Source organism: Phyllostomus discolor, chromosome 8, assembly GCF_004126475.2.
Source record: "Phyllostomus discolor isolate MPI-MPIP mPhyDis1 chromosome 8, mPhyDis1.pri.v3, whole genome shotgun sequence".
Classification (NCBI taxonomy): Eukaryota; Metazoa; Chordata; class Mammalia; order Chiroptera; family Phyllostomidae; genus Phyllostomus; species Phyllostomus discolor.
In genome coordinates this window covers 30,093,033-30,101,936 of record NC_040910.2, presented here as the reverse complement: position 1 = coordinate 30,101,936, position 8,904 = coordinate 30,093,033, and the positions used below count along the sequence as shown (strand labels likewise).

Here is an 8,904-nt window from a genome sequence, read left to right as displayed (position 1 = left end):
AAGTAAGGTTTGATTGAATTTAATCAGATCCTCAAGAAGTAGCTGGACCCAAGGACACTTAGATTACAGGTTGAATAGATTGGAAGAGTTGGCCAAGGATATTAATCTGAACTCTACAAACAACTGAAAATAACTTTAGCCAGTGTGAGAAAAAAATAGTGAGGTGTAATTAGCATAAGGACACAGGTGTGTCTCACTGAAAACAAGTATAGGAAAGTATGAAGCGAATCTCTACATTTTCAGAACATAATTCCTTTCGAGATATGATGACAAAAGCCCTGAAGAAGGAGTTGAATTTAGAAGTCACAATAAAAGGATCTCAAGGAAGAGGAACAGCTTTTGTGAAGGCACAGAATCAAGAATAAGTCTGATGTGCTGTGAATTACTGCAAAGAAATTAGGCTATGAGAAAGGAAATCAAGTGGAAGCCTGCCCATGGAGCACCAGCGCTCTGAACCCCCACCACTGCTTCAAGGCAGGGTCACAGCTGATGCAAGAACATAGAAGAACAAGCAGGTACCCTCAGAAAATGCAACAGACCCAGAATTTACCCAGGCACCATGAGCCCAAGGGTTGGAGTGAAGACCCATCATCCACTGAGGTCACAAAACTCCAGAAGCAGGAGGCCAGGCCTATGGCAAAAGCTGATGCCAGCAGCCAAACAGAAAAACATTAGAATGACTGACTTCTGGGAGGAGGGTCCATGTTTTTCTTTCTTTACCTGCTCACCTCACCTACCACCAAGGAGAAAGAGAAGTTCTAGTAGTAGTCAAGGTGAAAAAGGACCCAAGGACACATGAGGGCACTGAAAAAGGGGGTGGGTTATCTCAGGATACTGAGAACCTTGATAGGAAGCTCTGAGAAAATCTTCTGGCCTCTGGCCCCTCTGTACCCTTGTGGATGGCTGCTCCCTCTGGGAAGCTGTATCTGTGTGGCAGGCACAGAGAGAGCTGCTCTTGGCAGGGGAGGCATCCCTGGCAGGGAACACCTGACAGAACTTCCCATGGGTTTTCCTTCCCATGCCCTCTTGCACCCTCAGAGTGACATGACTGTTGCACATCAGAATCTGAAGGCTTAGGTTTCTTGGAAGTGGAGGCTTAGAGGAGAGGGCAAGAGTGGCCCTGCCAACTTTCTCAAGATTCTCTCACCAGAAGGGGAGGGGTGTGCGGTAAAGCCCTGCCTCCCAGTTAAAGAGGTGCCCTTTGCTGGAGTGTCCTCCAAGCACTTTCTCTCCTTTAGGGACCCATGTGGAGTGGCTGAGCTACAGTTGGATGCCTGATGGACAATTCAGGGATTTAACATCTGAATCAAATTGATTTGCATCAGAAGCAAATGAGGAGTCCATGCCAGAGGTCAGGTTAGTATTCTGAGGCCTGCGGTGGGCAGTGGGTATGGGCTGGGGTACAGTACACAAGTGTGATGGTGGGCCCAAGGGCACAGCAGTGAGGGAAGGGAGGAAATGGGTGAGGGAAACAAGTTCACTCTGCTCCAAAGAGGGTATTTCCCTTTTAAAAGATGCAATAGGTAATCTTGGTGTTGTACCCTAAGGCCTGGAAGAGAAAGACAAGCTTCCCAGACTGGTCCTCAGAAAACGGGTGCAAGTCTGTTTCCATGGAGGGCCTTAGGGAGGGGCCTCTCTAGACACCTGTCTGACGGAAAACAGCATCTGCACCGGCACCAACAGGACAAAAATAACCAGGACAGCCAATCCTCCTTCCCTCGATTACAACAAACTGATCATTAGGTGGAGCCAGGGAGCCATTTGTGCCCACCTGAGATTACACAATTAGACACAGTCTGGGAAGTTTTATGCTTTTCCCCAAGGCAGCCACAGGATGAAGAGCAGAGAAATGAGAAAGGCCGACACGGGACAGTGCTCTGCCGGCATCCGCCACCTGAGTGCTCTGAAGTGTTTAGAATGCAGAGTTAGTTGGTTTCGCTGGTTTGACTCCTGTGAGCAGAGCATCTCTGAGGTGGTCATAGACCCACAGGAATGTGACAGCCCTGATTAATATTCCTGGAAAAAAAGACCAATTGTGGATTACGCTCAGAGAAACTGTCAATGCTGATGAAAATGTAAAATAAAGTCATTGTGTGAACAAACAAAAATAACAAACAAAAACTCATAGACACAGATAACAGTACGGTAGTTACCAGAGAAAAGGGGGGTGGAGGGAGGTAGTAAAGGGTAAAGGGGGCCAAATGTCACGGAAGAAGATTTGACTTTGGGTGGTGAGCACACAGTGCAATAGATGGACCATGCATCATAGAAGTGTGCACTTGAAAACTACATGATCTTATGAATCAATGTCACCCAAAAATTTAACAAAAAGTCATTGTGAGTCTTCCGAATGTCTGATTCACCCACTAAAGGCAAAGAACAATGAACAAAGTGTTCTCTACCTTTTGTCTGACAATTTGGATACACCGTCGGTTATTCTCAGGCTGAAATGATAGGAAACAAGCTTACCGATGATATCCTTCCAAACAACCTCAAAAGTCATTAGTCAAAGAGCCATTTTAAGGAATAGTGATGTTTCCTGAAACCAGTCTAATGTGGTTTTGTTTCTGAAAATATGGTCTGTACAACCACTGTTCAGTGCCCACTCATTTTCTCATCCACAGCTACATAAATATCGTCCATTGGACATAGACTCTGTTATACATATGTGTGTAAACACACCTACAAAGACTCAGTTCCTCTCTTCAAGGAATCTGCAAGTGGTTGGTGATTATTACTGTTGATTGCTAATATAATTATTCAGTATCATATTAAATCAGACACCATTTCTGAAGTTATTTTTTCAGTCAGATCTCTTAAGAGCTCATTTTAGAGATAGAAAATCCTTTTCAGGAAAAAGTAACATTGGGAATTTTGAAAAACACAGAATAATGACACAAAGAAATCAAGAAGCAACAAAAGTTCTTAGACCCCCACTACACTGCTTCTTATCGCCACCGGAAACCTTCAGATTTGAGGTAGAGAACACTTAGAGTGAAAACCTTGATGAAGCCAAACTTTTCCATCAAATCATTTTCATTATAATAATCATGATCATAATTCCAAAAATGTTTCTTTAACTACTAACAAAGAACTGGTTCTGTTTGTAACCTAACATTACTACCTTAACTATGTTCTCTACTTTACAAGGGTTACATGTTTTGTTGGGAACCAAACTTTTTCCTAATATTATATAATTAAATACTTATTTTTAATGTGTTGCTATGGCTTTCAATAAAACAATAAAATTTTAGTTCAAGGACCTGTGATAAATTCTGAGCCTTTGCAAAAGTGGTTGACCATAATACGAAGAAGAAAAGAAAGCTAGCTTTAGAAAGATTGAAAGTTAGACATCCAGACTACTTAACCATCACATTGGGACTATTGTCCCATCTCTTCTCCAGTATGCAAATTTATCTTCCAAATTAGAGGGAAAAAATAATGATAAAATATTTAAGAACTATGTTTCTTTTCTTTGAAGTAGTTGGGAGAGAACTGTGAAGAAGAAGTAAGAGGAAAATGGTTTACAAAAAAAAAAGACACAGCATTTCACTCAAAATTTATTCATGGTAATGTTTGTCCCTGGACCTGTTTTCCGAGGAGGCACCGTTTGCTCATGATGGTGAAAACATTTCCTGGAAAGAGGACTATCTTCTCTGTCTTTGACCTTTGGTCACACCCCCAAATTCTACCTGCTAACCTGGATATTAATTAACATAAAAATGACTCAACAGTCCTTCGAACTCAATATATATAAACCTTAACCATTTTCCCTAACAAAGGCAAACTCCTCACATACCAAACACCTCACCTAACAGATCCACATGTCCAGTCCCACAAGCTAGAAGACTAAGGGTTAGTTTTAAATCTTCACATTTTCTCTCTTACCTCTGTTATGTCAAGCCCTGCCTTAAATCCACCTTCTCATCCATCTCACTGCCCTTTCCCTAATTTAACTCCCCATGATCTTGGTGGTGAACTGATGAAAACATTCAATGCCTCTTCCAGTCTCTTTTCTCCCTCCCCCATAAGTCCTTTGCACTAACACAAGAGCTATCTCCTAAAACACATGAAGACATGGTTGTGTCTCAATAACCTTCTTAAAAATCTCAGCTGAGAAATACTGCCAAGCTCTTTTGAACAGCATTCAAGGCCCTTATAATCTGGCACAGTTTAACATTTAGAGTCTACTTCAGTGTATGCAATCACACACCTTCTGCTACATTGACCTCATCCTTTCAAAGCAATCAAGATGTTCATACTTCCAAACCTTTCTCTCACTGGTCCTTGTGCAGAGAATGCTCTCTTGCTCACACTATATGCCCGGACTACACAAGTCTGAAATCTCTGGCTGGAAACCAGAAGAGTAGGGGCTTGTGAAAAACTAGCCCTTGAAGCAAAAGTAGGTGGGAAGACATGATTTGGTCAAATATGAGCAAAGTTTAAGATATGAAAAAGCTGAAAGTGCAAGGGCCTTAAAATTTAAATGGGGCAAATGCAAATGCAAAGCTGAAAAATTTAATAAGGAAAAAATCATGCTTCCTATACCAGGTATTTAATCTGTCTACAAAATGGTGCTGGACAGTGATTCTTGGCTTGGTGCTTCTTTGAAGAATTCAAGACTCAACTTTCATGGGTTTTTCCACAAGCACAGACTTTATAAGGCTAGAATCCAACAATCTGTAACATTACATCCTGTTCATAGCAGATGCGTGTTAGCAAATGTCACTTGCTTAGAAAATAAGAAACTATTTCTCTTAGATCGACTAATAGGTTGGGTTCAAATGTTTGGGGTAGCATTTTTTCGTAATGTTCTCTCTTTGGAATACTTCCTTACTTTAAGACTTTGTTAATGAAAAGCATTACTGACATGCAAGGGAGAACTAAAAACAGCACACGCAATTTTATATAACCAGGCTTATCCTAGCATGTCAGATCACCTTAATCCCTCAGTGAGTAAGGACTAGTTGAACTTTGAGGTATTTCCATTCATTATAGTCTTATTTCTTGAACGTCTGAGGCATCTGTGACCGAGAGCCAATTACCATTGCAGGCCATTAATCATCATGGCTGCTGAATGCCAAGAACTGGAGTGAATCTGCCTAGACTGTTTTACCTGTTTCTCTACAACATGCACACAAATGAATACCTGGCCCCACAAGGGAAGGCCAGTCTTATGTGGGCTCTGAATTAACTACACATAAAGCTTCACAAAAAGTGCCTGCCAACAAAATGTGGTATTTTATGTAGTTTATTTGTAACTTTTCCAAGTTTTACCAATAAAGCATAAATCCAAATATCATATATAATATTTTATATTACATAACATACATACATTTGAAAACCAGTTAAAGTTTTCACTATATGAAAAGATCAGTTATGAAAGTGTTTTGAAAAAGTTGATGTGTATCAAAACTGCGGCTGTCATGTGGTCAATGAGCTCATATTTTAAGTCTAATCAATATAAAGTATATGTTTTCCAAAATAAATACTACTTCCTATACAGAAGAATGTTTTTATTTTTAATAAAGAACTATGTCAGTCAAGCGAATCCAGGCTTTTGTACTTTCATAGAACCCTAGAAGACAGAGTCACAGTGGAAAGGAAATACTATCTGCTCAAAATGGACCTCAAAGATTATAAAAACTAATTTCATCTACAAATGGGTAAAAATTATATGATATGGATTTTGGCTTAATAATGAAAAACTGACCCGATAGTCAGGTATCCTAAAATAGAATGCAGTACCTTGGCAAAGAGAAAAAGTAGGATCAAGGAAATGTAGGGAGGTTGAAGCTTGGGTAGTTGAAACACATGTAAGTTTCCACTGCAGAAATTAATGACTTCTAGGAAAATAGATACCTAAAATTTAAATTTAGGTGTTGCCCTGTAATCTAATTTTAGGTGTCATCATCTCCTCAATTATTTCAACTTTTTAACAAAGACTATACAGAGAATTCTGGAGAGTGAAGAACCTGAATAGTGCCCGCCCTCCCACCAGCACAATAGGATGCAGAAGAAGGGACCTCCTCATGTGGACGAGCAGAATGCAGAGTGGAAATAAAGACTTCAGAGGTGGTAGAAACTAAAAAGACTGTAAGTTTCCCAGAATTCACAAGAGATAGGAGCTAATCACAAAAGGGAAGATTTAAACCAAAATTTCTGTGGCTCTCAGAAGACAGTATAAGCCCAGAGTATATCTCAGTTACCATTTATTTATCCAAAATTTATTGAGCACCTATTATGTGCCAGCCACTATTCTCTAGGCTGCGGAGAGAAGATATATAGCAAGTGATCAGAATGGCTCGGGTGCCGTGAGTGATGGACCATAGCAGGCAATGGAGCTGGAGAGTTAACAGGGGCAGATTGTAGGGCCCTATCGGCCCCTGAAAGGACTTGGCTGGTGAGATGGGAGCCGCTGAGTGAGGGAGGAAGCCACTGGAGAGTTTTAAATGGGGGAGTAACGTGACCTCACTAACATTTCACTGGACTTCTGTCCAACGTGTTTAAAATAGTCTCTAGGGAATGAGGGGAGGAACAGACAGACCACCTTGAAGGCTGCTAGAATCCCCCAGGTGAGAGAGATGGTGGCAGGACGGATGTTCGCAGAGGAGGTGGTGAGAAATGACGGCGTGTGGGTGTATTTTGAAGGTAAAAGGTCAGGGTTTGGTGACAAATCAGAGGTAGGGTGCAACAGGAAGAGAACATTCGGGGAAGATTCTAAGGTTTTCAGACCGAGCAGCTGCAACAATGGAAATCAATTCAGATTTCTAAACCTGAGACTTTTTACCCAACCTTTAAACTCCAGAGAAAGAACTGAAAATACACAAGTGAACATTAGACTGCCCAAGAATCTTCCAGCCACAGTCAGCCTGTTTTCCTCTCCATTCTCATCCCAAAACATGAAAGAAAGGCAAGCTTTCTCCATTTTTAGCCTGCTGAGAGGTAAGGCTCAACAGTTTTTCACCAGTGCCTGAAGTGCCAATAAGAACATGTCACAAGTGTTTTCATTAAGTATAACTAACACTTTATTTTGATTTTAAATAACTTTTGAGTACATTTTCGTTATTTGCAATTTTCTCATTTGGAGAAAAGCTGCCTGTCATTATGAACAGTCTATAAATTTCCAAGTGCCCTGGACAATGATTAAGACAGCCCTGGAAGCATGACCGAGAGTCTGATCCCGAGTGGATCATCCATTAATTCTGGGCAGAGAAAGAAAAGGGGGCAGGAGAAACTTGGAAGCAGGAGATTGGAGCTAATTTTTGGCTATGTAAGTCCATCCACCTAGGACATACTAGTCTCTGGGCCTGTTTTTTCCAATTCGCAAACTTAAAAGTGAGAAAATGTATCACAAGTTTGATGTGAAAAAATAGTCTCATTTTGCAAATAAGCATTTAATAAAAATACTTTGATATTACCAACGTTTGGGGTATAGAGGGTGGGGGAAAAGTAGGTATACAGTTGTTCATATGGAAAGCAATACAGTAATTAATAAATAATAATATAACAATAAACTGTGTTTCACATATTCACAACTGTGAACCTACTTTTGCTCTACCCTGTGTTTTCACTAAGCAATAAAAGTGAAATGCAGTCAGAGAAAAGTAATCGAGACTTCTGGCCAGCTTCTACTTGACAAGCACTAGGATTTGCTTCCTTTTTGAGAAATATGGCCATTTTTAGCCATGATTAAATCCTACAGCTCCAACAGGGCTGCACTCAGAATCACGTGGTACAGTGTCCACTCCCTCCCTCAGGAAGATGGGTGAAGGCCTTGCCTGCAGACTTCGGCCAGTCTCCTATCAGCTGCACCCCCACCCCACACACAGGAGAAAGCTAAGCCCCAGTACTAAGCCCTAACTCCTATATATAAAATTGCCTGAGTTATGTCCATCTCTTACTATTTTTTTTAAGAAAATGACAGAAAGCATACATCTGCAGCTTTCAAGGCAAAGACATGAGAAGATTCACATTCCTGTTTGATGCCATAGGGTGTAATAAAATCCAAAAAGATTTCAGACTTCTAGGATTGGTATGTTCAGAAATTTTATATTTCTCAGTTTTGTGTTCTGTCAGATAAAAACAGAACAAAGTAAAAAGAAAGATTTCCGGTGGAGGAATGAAAATACAACAGAAATTATTTCTTCTCTATGGTGAATGTTATCTGTGTAATTAAAACGGGGAATAAGAACTTCTTTCATGTAAATTATGAAGATGAAAGATCAGTTATTTTTCCATGGGGGATTCAGAATGAATCTATCCTTCTACACCCATAATTATTAACCCTTCCACTTAGCTTACTCCATGACCCTAATACAGAATTATCTAGAAATTTTGCAATTTTGTAGGCTGTGCTTTTTAAAGATTCTGAAACCCCAGTCCTATATCTTGAGATGGTTTTAATATGCCCTTTAATTAGAGGCAGGGAAATGATCTTAATATTAGACTCTAAAATAATTATTAAATTCCCTTCCAATGTGTAAATTATATGGCTTTCTGCTTTGTTTTAAAATAAAATATAACTGATTATCACAGCTAAAATTTATTAGAGCTTTTCTGAAAAAGGAAATTTCTAAACTCCTAAAATTTCTTGATTTCTAAAAAAAAAATTATAGTTAGAATTAAGTTGGGTTATTTTTCCATCAATTCAATGAAAATGGTTATTTACCTTTCAAAATATATTGATCATTAATACATGTTACAACAGTCTACTTTTTGAGTTGGATACTTCTGGCTACACATAATAGAAAATCTGGCTCAAAGTGGTTTAATCATATTAATTGTTTGCTATCAAAATGCTGGACGAGGTGGTCCCCCAGCTGTGCCACGACGACATGAGGACCAGACCCACCACCAAGGCTGCATCCTCAGTCCTGACTTTACACACTCAGATCAGCCACA

The 8,904-nt window shown here is 39.9% G+C and overlaps 1 long non-coding RNA gene across 2 annotated transcripts; it reads left to right on the top strand.

Moving 5' to 3' along the window:
• The first annotated feature begins 853 nt into the window (after positions 1-853).
• On the top strand, positions 854-8,487 carry LOC118501959. Of its 2 annotated transcripts, XR_004904616.1 has the most exons (3): positions 854-1,356; positions 5,905-6,096; positions 7,715-8,487. It is a non-coding gene; the product is annotated as an uncharacterized LOC118501959 (long non-coding RNA). The 2 variants fall into 2 exon arrangements; XR_004904617.1 differs by lacking the exons at positions 854-1,356; positions 5,905-6,096 and adding an exon at positions 6,539-6,575.
• The last annotated feature ends 417 nt before the right edge of the window (positions 8,488-8,904 follow it).